Below are 12,477 nucleotides of genomic sequence, written 5' to 3' on the forward strand. Positions count from 1 at the left end.
ACAGGATAAACGCCATCTGCTAAACCACAATTCAGACGAAAATGCGCGTTCAGAATGAGATTTTCACTCTGCTGCAGAGTGAAAATCCCATTCTGGAAACATCCCCTAGGCTGTGGCTAAGCCATGTCTCCGCAATATCCTTTCTTTCAGGAGTGCTAGTCCTGTATGGTTCGCAGGAGAGCTTCTGTAAAGTTTGGAAGGTAGGAGACGAGGTACTGGAGGAAGTAAAGCTGTGAGGACGGGACGTGAGTCTTGCTTGGATAGGTCAGTTGGTAGAGCACTTGCCTCCGAAAGGCAAAGGTCCCGAGTTCGAGTCTCGGTCCGGCACACAGTTTTAATCTGCCAGGAAGTTTCAAAAATGTGTGTTGAGTGGCTGTGAAGGTCAGTGATTGAAAAGGATTGTGCCAACAAATAAGAGAGCGACAGCCGCAAAAGTGACTGCAGAACTCAATATTATCCAGTCTTTGATGGTCTCCTTTGGAGAGTAGTCCACACGATCGTTATCCACCACCATCAACTTTCCCTGAACTAGCCACTGTTTTGCAGGAGAATGGTACAAGGGTCTCTTGAAAATCATGCGTGACCTGTATTTATTCATTCCGAGATGACTGGACGTTTTTTCAAATCCCAACGGTTTCCGTAAACCGTATTAGTCATGGTAATGTGTATTGGTGTCTCCAAGCTACATTTAGAAGAATACTCTCAGCCTTTCACTAGTCACAAGCCATAGGTCAGGATCTTCGTAACTGATAAAGAAGCAAGTACAATTTTTAGTAATTTAACATATATTTATTAACGTTTTTTCTTCCGCCCCCTTCTTATGTAATGACCAACATTACATTATTTTACTCTGTGGCAGCATGTTTTCACATTCAATTCCATATTTCGTACCAACAGCTGCACGGAATGCAAAGCTAATGTGAGCAATGCTGCCAGTGGCTGTAAGCCGTGCTGTAAAGGGTATAACTAAATTCCCTTTATGAACTTCGAAGACAGGTTCCTTACACCAAAACCAGAAAAAATGTCTGGTAAACGTAGGCTCCAAAACGCATAGCTGAAGAGCTATGAGGACGTGTCCGTCTTCACTACTGTGAAGCTCATCTCTTCTACTGAACAGGTATGCGTTTTGGAGCCCATATTTACTAGACTTTGTTCTTGTTTTGGTGTAAGAGATCTTTCCTCTAAGTCTGTAAACAGAATTTATTTACACACAGTATCGCTGCTGTAGGCACTGTTGCTTTCCATTGAGCTTGTGAGAATAAGTTACGTTTTTTTCAATATTGTAGCAGATCTTAGTTGTAATGACTGAATTTGCACGCCGTTTAGCCGGAGATTAATCTTAGCAGCAGTGAGATAGATTGAACTATGGAGAAACAGATATTTCGTGAAAATTTCGCTAGCGAGCATTCAGAAATGAGAACAAATAGTCATGTCTACGCATCACAGAGATCATTCATGGTGGTCTGTTATAGCTGTGAGATGTGAAAGTATGCGAAAAACTATTCATCACTAGTTAGAGACAATTATTAGCACAAGTGCTTTTGGTAGGGCCCGATTACAACATTCAGGTCCAAACCATTCTATTAAGTCATAGCAACAGTGAATAAAGTAGTAGATTTTCTTATTAATTACATGTATAGGACTTTTGGTTGCATTGAGTCATAATTTCATTGATCTGGGCAGAAAGGAAACGAAATGTCATAACTTAAATCCCATAAAGCTTGGAATTAAAAACATCATAGAAGATTTGCATCACCTCATTTCCGAGAGTTCTGGAACCTGTACATAAAACTGGAATAGAGACCAACATAAACATCATTTGCGGCCTTTTTATTGCCCATGAAAACCACACATTGCGTGTTGTACCATAATAAAGAGAGACCTTCAGTGGTGGTGGTCCAGATTGCTGTACACACCGGTACCTCTAGTACCCAGCAGCACGTCCTCTTGCATTTATGGATGCCTGTATTCGTTGTGACGTACTATCCACAAGTTCATCAAGGCACTGTTGGTCCAGATTGCCCCACTCCTCAACGGCGATTCGGCGTAGATCCCCCAGAGTGGTTGGTGGGTGACGTCGTCCATAAGCAGCCCTTTTAATCTATCCCAATCATGTTCGAAACCGTTCACGTCTGGAGAACATGCTGGACACTCTAGTCGAACGATGTCGTTATCCTGAAGGAAGTCATTCACAAGACGTCCACGATGGGGGCGCGAATTGTCGTCTATGAAGACGAATGCCAATATGCTGCCGATATGGTTGCACTATCGGTCGGAGGATGGTATTTAGATATCGTACAGCCGTTACGGCGCCTTCCATGACCAGCAGCGGCATACGTCGGCCCCACGTAAAGCAACCCCAAACCAGCAGGGGACCTCCACCATTGCTGCACTCGCTGAACAGTGAGTCTAAGGCGTTCAGTCTGACTGGGTTGCCTCCAAACACTTCTCCGACGATTGTCTGATTGAAGGCATATGCGACACTCATCGGTGAAGATGCCAATTCTAAGTGGTCCATTCGGCATGTTGTTGGGCCCATGTGTACCGCGCTGCATGGTGTCGTGGTTGCAAAGATGGACCTCGCCATAGACGTCGGGAGTGAAGTTGTGTTTTATGCAACCTATTGCGCACAGTTTCAGTCGTAACACGACGTCCTGTGGCTGCACAAAAAGCTTTATTCAACATGGTGGCGTTGCTGTCAGTGTTCCTCCGAGCCATAATCCCGGTAATCCACTGCATTAGCAGCCATTGGGTGGTCTGAACGAGACATGTCATCGACAGTTCCTGGCTCTCTGTATCTCCTCTATCTCCGAATAACGTCACTTTGGTTCACTCCGAGACGCCGGAACACTTCCCTTGTTGAGAGCCCTTCCTGGAACAAAGTAACAATGCGGACGCGATCGAACCGATATTGACCGTCTATGCATAGCTGAACTACAGACAACACGAGCCGTTTACTTCCTTCCTGGTAGAATAACTGGAACTGATCCGCAGTCGGACCCCCTCCGTCTAACAGGCGCTGCTCATGCAAGATTGTTTACATCTTTGGGCGGGTTTAGGGACATCTATGAACACTCAAAGGGACTGCGTCTGTGATACAATATCCACAGTCAGCGTCTGTCTTCAGGAGTTCTGGGAACCGGAGTGATGCAAAACTTTTTTGATGTGTGTATTGTTAATGCCATTAATGTTCATTATAACCGATTAACTGATGAAGCGTTTCTATATTGCACTGCCCTGACGCGGTTGCCCCACACGCTTTTCTTCAATGAAACAGTGCGGGATTCAGTCCACAGTTGGTCCTATGTTTTTTTCTGTCTTTTACCGCAGAAGCAAACCCAGCAATGTGCAGGACATAGCAGCTACCGCAAGATCCAAAACAGACACACACACACAAAAAAGGTGTTTATAGTGACATCCTCTATCGAACAGTCGAGTCCCGTAACCATCACTAAAGAGATAGGCGTACAGAGACTTGGTGTATCGTCAGGTCAGCCAGTCATGATTTCACAATACTGACAACAATTACCTGCTGATGAAAGCCGACCTCAGGGAAGATCAATGTGGATTCCGGGAACACCAGAAGCAATACTTGCCCTACAACTTACAGTATCTTTGAGTAAAGACATATCTAGATTAATAGCAATTCCAGTTGCAGAATGCATTGCTTGAAATTCTGAACTCATCAGCGATTAAATATAGATATTTACAACTTGTGTAGAAACCAGACTGCAGTTATAAAAACCGAAGGACATGAAACGTGCGTAATTAAGACAAAAGCTAGAACTGTAGACTATCCCAAGTGCTTTTCATTCTGTAAATGAAGGAAAAATTTGAAATTGGAAGAAAAGCTCATAGAGAGTAAATAAAAACTACAAGGTTTGCTGATGAAACTTTAATTCTGTCAGATACAGCGAAGGATTCGGAAGAGCCCATGAGCAGAGTGGATTTTGTTTCAAAAACAGATTGTAAAATTAACATCAACAAAAGTAAAACAAATGTAATAGAGTGTAATCGAAATGAATCAGGCGATGCTGTAGGAATTAGATTAGGTATTAAAACACTAAGGCAACGGACTTGCCGCAGTGAATACACCGGTACCCGTCAGGTCACAGAAGTTAAGCGCTGTCGGGCGTGGCCGGCTCTTGGATGACCATCCAGGCCGCCATGCGCTGTTGCCATTTTTCGGGGTGCACTCAGCCTGGTGATGCCAACTGAGGAGCTACTCGACCGAATAGTAGCGGCTCCGGTCAAAGAAAACCATCATAACGACCGGGAGAGCGGTGTGCTGACCACACGCCCCTCCTATCCGCATCCTCAGCTCAGAGTGACACGGCAGTCTGATGGTCCCGATGGGCCACGTGTGGTCTGGATACGGAGTGCGCAAAATTAAAACACTAAAAGTACTGTAAGAGTTTTGATATTTGGGCAGGCAAAAGTAGAAATGGTACAAAATACAGCATGGCAATGGTTAACATCAAATATAATTTAAAATCTTAGGGACTCTTGTCTGAAAATATTTGTCTAAAGTCAATCCTTGTAGGGAAGTGAAACGTGAATGTTAAACAGTTCAGACAAGAGAGAATAGTATTTTTTGAAATATAGTGCTATAGGACAGTTCTGAAAATTAGTTTGGTAATTAATGAGGTGGTAGTAAATCATATTGTAGACAAAAGAAACTAGCGCCACAACTAGACTTAGAAGAAGGGGTCGGTTAATATGAGTCTATCTGAGTCATCAAGAAATCATTAATTTGATACAGGAAGGTAACGAGGTGGGTACAAATAATAAAGGAAGTTCAAGGCTTAATTACAGTAAACAAGCTAAAATGAATGTTCTCTGCAGTAGTTACACATACAAGAAGGGACTTGCACAGCGCAGAAGGCTGCATGAAGTCTACACTGCTGGCCACCGTAAATGCAACACCCTAAAGGAAGCATCTGAATCAAGTGAAATTTACACCATGGGTTTGCAGCGATGAGATATGCAACTGATTAGAATTTCAGCGCAGACGCACATCACGCGCGCCTGTGGCGCCACCTCATAGCGCCATTTAAGGCTTGGCGATTTCGACGAGTGTACGTTCGGCACGTGTGTTTACCTTGTGGTTGTTTCACAAGACGATCAGTTATGGCTCGTAGACAACAGCGAACATCGTTTGATCAAGTATCCGAGTTCGACAGAGGAAGGATAGTGGCTTACCGAGATTGTGGATTATCATACAGAGAAATCGCTAGTCGTGTTGGACGAAACCAAACAACTGTAATGCGGATATGTGACCGTTGGATGCAGGAGGGTACGACGGACCGACGTGGTCGATCGCATTCACCTCGGTGCACCACTGCATGTGCTGATAGGCAAATTGTGCGCATGGCAATGACGGATCGCTCAGTGACATCCCGAACCATAGCACAGCACATTGCGTCTGTAACGCATCATCCAGTGTCTGCGCGTACCATTCGACGCCGTTTACGGCAGAGTGGTCTGTCCGCAAGACGTCCATTGCTTCGTCCACCATTGACGCAGAACCACAGACGCCTCCGTCGCCAATGGTGTGATGACAGACGGATGTGGACGGCAGAATGGAATGACGTTGTCTTTACTGACGAGGCACGCTTCTGTCTGCAGCACCACGATGGTCGGATTCGAGTGTGGAGACACCGTTGAGAGAGGATGCTGGACAGCTGCATTATGCACCGCCACACTGGTCTTGCACCGGGTATTATGGTATGGGGCGGTATTGGATATTACTCTTGCACGCCTCTAGTACGCATTGCCGGTACTTTAAATAGCCGGCGCTACATATCCGAGGTGCTGGAGCCAGTTGTCCTTCCTTACCTTCAGGGCTCGGCCACAGCCATATTTCAACAGAATAATGCGCGACCACACGTGGCACGCATTGTCCAAGGGTTCTTCGTCAATAACCAGATTGAAGTGCTACCCTGGCCGGCTCGCTCTCCTGATCTTTCGCCGATAGAAAACATGTGGTCCATGGTTGCTCAACGAGTGACCCAGATTACATCCCCAGCTGCCACACCAGATGATCTTTGGCAACGTGTGGAAGCTGCTTGGGCTGCCGTACCCCAGGAACACATCCAACGTCTCTGACTCAATGCCGAGACGTGTGGCAGCGGTGATCTCCAACAATGGCGGCTACTCTGGCTACTGATTTTGGCAGGAACTACATGTCACAGACGTCTGTAAACGTAATCATTTGATACTTGGTCAACATGTTATCTACAAAATAAATTTTGTTGTGCTACCTCTTGTCTTCCTTGGTGTTGCATTTATGGTGGCCAGCAGTGTATGTTCTGACTGAAGACCTCAACAGTAGTGAGAATGGCTAATTGTAAGAGGAATAATATTGCAAATGGTACAACGTTAATTGATGCTTTTACAACCCACACCCAAACTGGATTTTCAGTTGCAAGAAGGAAAGTGACGAACGTTGAAGTATTCTCAGTTTTGAGACTTCACAACAAATTCCACTGTGTACACTTCCTACCAGTTAATATCCGATATATTTGTTCTGATTTTCTCAAAGATAACACTGAATTTGGTTTGTAAGTCTAGGGTCCGGTGACCTCAGCAGTTTAGTCCCTTAGGAATTCACACACGTTTCAACGCTTGAACATTTCTAGTCAACTTTCTCACTTCTCCTGTCGAATGGTAGGCCTACGTACCCTCTGACATTTTCTCCGTAGACGATAAATAGCCTTAAGCGCGACAGTCATATCATGGTCACCTCACGTCAACTACCCTCTAATCTCCTAGTTATCTAGCCACATTTACGTAATACCATGTCAAGGAAGGAATAATATTTAATAGCCAATCAACGAAGAGCTCGTAATGAACAGGGACGAGAAAGGATTTCCAAACTGTGGGAACTTAAATATACACTACTGGCCATTAAAATTGCTACACCAAGAAGAAATGCAGATGATAAACTGGTATTCATTGGACAAATACACTCCTGGAAATGGAAAACAGAACACATTGACACCGGTGTGTCAGACCCACCATACTTGCTCCGGACACTGCGAGAGGGCTGTACAAGCAACGATCACACGCACGGCACAGCGGACACACCAGGAACCACGGTGTTGGCCGTCGAATGGCGCTAGCTGCACAGCATTTGTGCACCGCCGCCGTCAGTGTCAGCCAGTTTGCCGTGGCATACGGAGCTCCATCGCAGTCTTTAACACTGGTAGCATGCCGCGACAGCGTGGACGTGAACAGTATGTGCAGTTGACGGACTTTGAGCGAGGGCGTATAGTGGGCATGCGGGAGGCCGGGTGGACGTACCGCCGAATTGCTCAACACGTGGGGCGTGAGGTCTCCACAGTACATCGATGTTGTCGCCAGTGGTCGGCGGAAGGTGCACGTGCCCGTCGACCTGGGACCGGACCGCAGCGACGCACGGATGCACGCCAAGACCGTAGGACCCTACGCAGTGCCGTAGGGGACCGCACCGCCACTTCCCAGCAAATTAGGGACACTGTTGCTCCTGGGGTATCGGCGAGGACCATTCGCAACCGTCTCCATGAAGCTGGGCTACGGTCCCGCACACCGTTAGGCCGTCTTCCGCTCACGCCCCAACATCGTGCAGCCCGCCTCCAGTGGTGTCGCGACAGGCGTGAATGGAGGGATGAATGGAGACGTGTCATCTTCAGCGATGAGAGTCGCTTCTGCCTTGGTGCCAATGATGGTCGTATGCGTGTTTGGCGCCGTGCAGGTGAGCGCCACAATCAGGACTGCATACGACCGAGGCACACAGGGCCAACACCCGGCATCATGGTGTGGGGAGCGATCTCCTACACTGGCCGTACACCACTGGTGATCGTCGAGGGGACACTGAATAGTGCACGGTACATCCAAACCGTCATCGAACCCATCGTTCTACCATTCCTAGACCGGCAAGGGAACTTGCTGTTCCAACAGGACAATGCACGTCCGCATGTATCCCGTGCCCCCCAACGTGCTCTAGAAGGTGTAAGTCAACTACCCTGGCCAGCAAGATCTCCGGATCTGTGCCCCATTGAGCATGTTTGGGACTGGATGAAGCGTCGTCTCACGCGGTCTGCACGTCCAGCACGAACGCTGGTCCAACTGAGGCGCCAGGTGGAAATGGCATGGCAAGCCGTTCCACAGGACTACATCCAGCATCTCTATGATCGTCTCCATGGGAGAATAGCAGCCTGCATTGCTGCGAAAGGTGGATATACACTGTACTAGTGCCGACATTGTGCATGCTCTGTTGCCTGTGTCTATGTGCCTGTGGTTCTGTCAGTGTGATCATGTGATGTATCTGACCCCAGGAATGTGTCAATAAAGTTTCCCCTTCCTGGGACAATGAATTCACGGTGTTCTTATTTCAATTTCCAGGAGTGTATATTATACTAGAACTGATACGTGATTATATTTTCACGCAGTTTGGGTGCATAGATCCTGAGAAATCAGTACCCAGGACAACCACTTCTGGCCGTAATAACGGCCTTGATACGCCTGGGCATTGAGTCAAACAGAACTTGGATGACGTGTACAGGTACAGCTGCCCATGCAGCATCAACACGATACCACCGTTCATCAAGAGTAGTGACTGGCGTATTGTGACGAGCCAGTTGCTCGGCCACCATTGACCAGACGTTTTCAATTGGTGAGAGATCTGGAGAATGTTTTGGCCAGGGCAGCAGTCGAACATTTTCTGTATCCAGAAAGGCCCGTACAGAACCTGCAACTCGCGATCGTGCATCATCCTGCTGAAATGTAGGGTTTCGCAGGGATCGAATGAAGGGTAGAGCCAGGGGTCCTAACACATCTGAAATATAACGTCCACTGTTCAAAGTGCCGTCAATGCGAACGAGAGGTGACCGAGACGTGTAACCAATGGCACCCCATACCATCACGCCGGATGATACGACAGTATGGCGATGACGAATATATACTTCCAATGTGCGTTCACCGCGATGACGCCAAACACGGATGCGACCATCATGATGCTGTAAACAGAACCTGGATTCATCCGAAAAATGACGTTTTGCCATTCGTGCACCCAGGTTCGCCGTTGAGTAAACCATCGAAGGCGCACCTGCCTGTGATGCAGCGTCAAGGGTAACCTTAGCCGTGGTCTCCGAGCTGATAGTCCATACTGCTGCAAACGTCGTCGAACGGCTCGTGCAGCTGGTTGTTGCCTCGCAAACGTCCCCATCTGTTGACTCAGGCATCGAGACGTGGCTGCACGATCCGTTACAGCCGTGCTGATAAGATGCTTGTCATCTCGACTGCCAGTGATACGAGGCCGTTGGGGATCCAGCACGGCGTTCCGTATTACCCTCCTGAACCAACCGATTCCATATTCTGCTAACAGTCATTCGATCTCGACGATCACGAGCAGCGATGTCGCGATACGATAAACTGCAATCGCGATAGGCTACAATCCGACCTATATCAAAGTCGGAAACGTGATGGTACGCATTTCTCCTCCTTGCACGAGGCATCACTTCAACGTTTCACCATTCAACGCCGGTCAGCTGCTGTTTGTGTATGAGAAATCGGCTGGAAACTTTCCTCATGGCAACACGTTGTAGGTGTCGCCACCGGCGCCAACCTTGTGTGAATGCTCTGAAAAGCTAATCATTTGCATGTCACAGCATCTTCTTCCTGTCGGTTAAATTTTAAATCTTCGTGGTGTAGCAATTTTAATGGCCAGTAGTGTAGATCATCAGATATAGATTTGAAGCCCATTCTTCGTGAATCACTGTCAGTGCTTTAACTTCTCATTCTGTTAATGACATAGAAGTATCAAATTTTATTTATGCTGATTCTGCGTTTGATGCAAACTGTGCACGTCGTAAATACCACCATCTCTTTCACTCTAATGCAATTTTAGACTTCCATTTCACGTTACAGAAATCCAGGTGTTATTATTTACTTCCTACTTCTTTTTTACTTAAGATAAGCGTAAGAAGTGGGTTTGCACAACCGGACTAAGCGTTAGTATACAGCCTGTAGTTCACATATATGTTACTGAGTGACAATGTCACGTTTTCGTATGTGCAAATTCAGTTAATTTTCATGTCTTAAGTGTTTCATGAACCCCCCCCCCCCCACCCCACCCCACGAACCATGGACCTTGCCGTTGGTGGGGAGGCTTGCGTGCCTCAGCGATACAGATGGCCGTACCGTAGGTGCAACCGCAACGGAGGGGTATCTGTTGAGAGGCCAGACAAACATGTGGTTCCTGAAGAGGGGCAGCAGCCTTTTCAGTAGTTGCAGGGGCAACAGTCTGGATGATTGACTGATCTGGCCTTGTAACATTAACCAAAACGGCCTTGCTGTGCTGGTACTGCGAACGGCTGAAAGCAAGGGGAAACTACAGCCGTAATTTTTCCCGAAGACATGCAGCTTTACTGTATGATTAAATGATGATAGCGTCCTCTTGGGTAAAATATTCCGGAGATAAAATAGTCCCCCATTCGGATCTCCGGGCGGGGACTACTCAAGAGGACGTCGTTATCAGGAGAAAGAAAAATGGCATTCTACGGATCGGAGCGTGGAATGTCAGATCCCTTAATCGGGCAGGTAGATTAGAAAATCTAAAAAGGGAATTGGATAGGTTAAAGTTAGATATAGTGGGAATTAGTGAAGTTCGGTGGCAGGAGGAACAAGACTTTTGGTCAGGTGATTACAGGGTTATGAATACAAAATCAAATAGGGGTAATGCAGGAGTAGGTTTAATAATGAATAAAAAAATAGGAGTGCGGGTTAGCTACCACAAACAGCATAGTGAACGCATTATTGTGGCCAAGATAGACACAAAGCCCATGCCTACTACAGTAGTACAAGTTTATATGCCAACTAGCTCTGCAGATGATGAAGAAATTGATGAAATGTATGACTAGATAAAAGAAATTACTCAGGTAGTGAAGGGAGACGAAAATTTAATAGTCATGGGTGACTGGAATTCGTCAGTAGGAAAAGGGAGAGAAGGAAACATAGTAGGTGAATATGGATTGGGGGGAAGAAATGAAAGAGGAAGCCGCCTTGTAGAATTTTGCACAGAGCATAACTTAATCATAGCTAACACTTGCTTCAAGAATCATAAAAGAGGGTTGTATACCTGGAAGAATCCTGGAGATACTAAAAGGTATCAGATAGATTATATAATGGTAAGACAGAGATTTAGGAACCAGGTTTTAAATTGTAAGACATTTCCAGGGGCAGATGTGGATTCTGACCACAATCTATTGGTTATGAACTGCAGATTGAAACTGAAGAAACTGCAAAAAGGTGAGAATTTAAGGAGATGGGACCTGGATAGACTGAAAGAACCAGAAGTTGTAGAGAGTTTCAGGGAGAGCATAAGGGAACAATTGACAGGAATGGGGGAAAGAAATACAGTAGAAGAAGACTGGGTAGCTCTGAGGGATGAAGTAGTGAAGGCAGCAGAGGATCAAGTAGGTAAAAAGACGAGGGCTAATAGAAATCCTTGGGTAACAGAAGAAATATTGAATTTAATTGATGAAAGGAGAAAATATAAAAATGCAGTAAATGAAGCAGCCAAAAAAGAATACAAACGTCTCAAAAATGAGATCGACAGGAAGTGCAAAATGGCTAAGCAGGGATGGCTAGAGGACAAATGTAAGGATGTAGAGGCCTGTCTCACTAGGGGTAAGATAGATACTGCCTACAGGAAAATTAAAGAGACCTTTGGAGAGAAGAGAACCACTTGTATGAATATCAAGAGCTCAGATGGCAACCCAGTTCTAAGCAAAGAAGGGAAGGCAGAAAGGTGGAAGGAGTATATAGAGGGTTTATACAAGGGCGATGTACTTGAGGACAATATTATGGAAATGGAAGAGGATGTAGATGAAGACGAAATGGGAGATAAGATACTGCGTGAAGAGTTTGACAGAGCACTGAAAGACCTGAGTCAAAACAAGGCCCCGGGAGTAGACAACATTCCATTAGAACTACTGACGGCCTTGGGAGAGCCAGTCCTGACAAAACTCTACCATCTGGTGAGCAAGATGTATGAGACAGGCGAAATACCCTCAAACTTCAAGAAGAATATAATAATTCCAATCCCAAAGAAAGCAGGTGTTGACAGATGTGAAAATTACCGAACTATCAGTTTAATAAGTCACAGCTGCAAAATACTAACGCGAATTCTTTACAGACGAATGGAAAAACTGGTAGAAGCGGACCTCGGGGAAGATCAGTTTGGATTCCGTAGAAATGTTGGAACACGTGAGGCAATACTAACCTTACGACTTATCTTAGAAGAAAGATTAAGAAAAGGCAAACCTACGTTTCTAGCATTTGTAGACTTAGAGAAAGCTTTTGACAATGTTAACTGGAATACTCTCTTTCATATTCTGAAGGTGGCAGGGGTAAAATACAGGGAGCGGAAGGCTATTTACAATTTGTACAGAAACCAGATGGCAGTTATAAGAGTTGAGGGGCATGAAAGGGAAG

The sequence above is a fragment of the Schistocerca americana genome, chromosome 1, assembly GCF_021461395.2.
Source record: "Schistocerca americana isolate TAMUIC-IGC-003095 chromosome 1, iqSchAmer2.1, whole genome shotgun sequence".
In the NCBI taxonomy this organism is placed as follows: domain Eukaryota; kingdom Metazoa; phylum Arthropoda; class Insecta; order Orthoptera; family Acrididae; genus Schistocerca; species Schistocerca americana.